Here is a 954-nt window from a genome sequence, read left to right as displayed (position 1 = left end):
TACCGGTATATACTCTGTTACTGTCCAAAGCAAGCGCTGGTTTAGCTTGTGGTGACATTCTTAATGCTCAGCGACTCATCTCTGAACTCTGAATCCCTTTGGTCCATAAGAGGAGAGAAACAGACTCAGTCAAACTTGTGCAAACAGCAAAAACTACTGCCTGACTTTGCCATTTAGGAAAGTGTATATACTGCTTCAGGAAAGGGAAGTTATTGTGCCTCTTCAGCCAAGGACTGAGAATAACCCTGCTTTCCACCCTCTGTGCTACTCCCCTTGCACTGTGATCAAATGTCTTGGCCACCATTTTCCTAGCTGAGCAAAACGTTCCCTCGGTTGGAGCCCATCCACACAACTGGCTGGTCACCTGGCCAGATCGCGACTGAGATGCAGCATTTCCTGCCTGTTGCTGAGTGCCTGGCCTCCTGCACTACTCCACCACAGGGGAGGCAATGAACCAAATTCTACTCTGTGGTATCAGAGGGCATTAGCAATTGGCCATGGCGCTTGACCTCAAAGGCAGGTAGTGCTGTCTTCTCCTGCAGTGCAACGTGATGCTGGGTCACTGAGACGTTCAGCGGGAGGTAGCCAAAGGATGGCCCCGGGAGACCTCTTGTGAACTGGGTTACATCAAACATGGAAAAGCTGGGCCAGTGTGTAATTCACATATACAGCTTCTCTCTACCAATGAGAGGCCTTCCCAAAAAGAAAGGAACGCTCACCGCTCAGATGGCTGAACTTCAAGGGGGAGGTGCTTTGACCCAGAAGTCAGCACTTAATGATCATGTTTTTTATAGTAATGCCTAAGAGCCAACCAGGAATGGGACCGTGTTGTGGTAGGTGCTGTACAACACAGAGTAGCAGACAGTCCCTGCCCCAAAGCGCTCACATTCTAAAGTGCAGTCTCTCCTCCCTCTCTACCATCAGGAAGCAAAGCAGAGCCTGTATCCCACTGCT

The sequence above is a fragment of the Emydura macquarii genome, unplaced genomic scaffold (assembly GCF_026122565.2).
Source record: "Emydura macquarii macquarii isolate MOO-44397 ecotype Brisbane River unplaced genomic scaffold, CSIRO-AGI_Emac_v2 contig_1790, whole genome shotgun sequence".
NCBI classification, from domain to species: domain Eukaryota; kingdom Metazoa; phylum Chordata; order Testudines; family Chelidae; genus Emydura; species Emydura macquarii.
The sequence above is the reverse complement of the archived record's forward strand: the minus strand, read 5'-3'. Positions refer to the sequence as shown.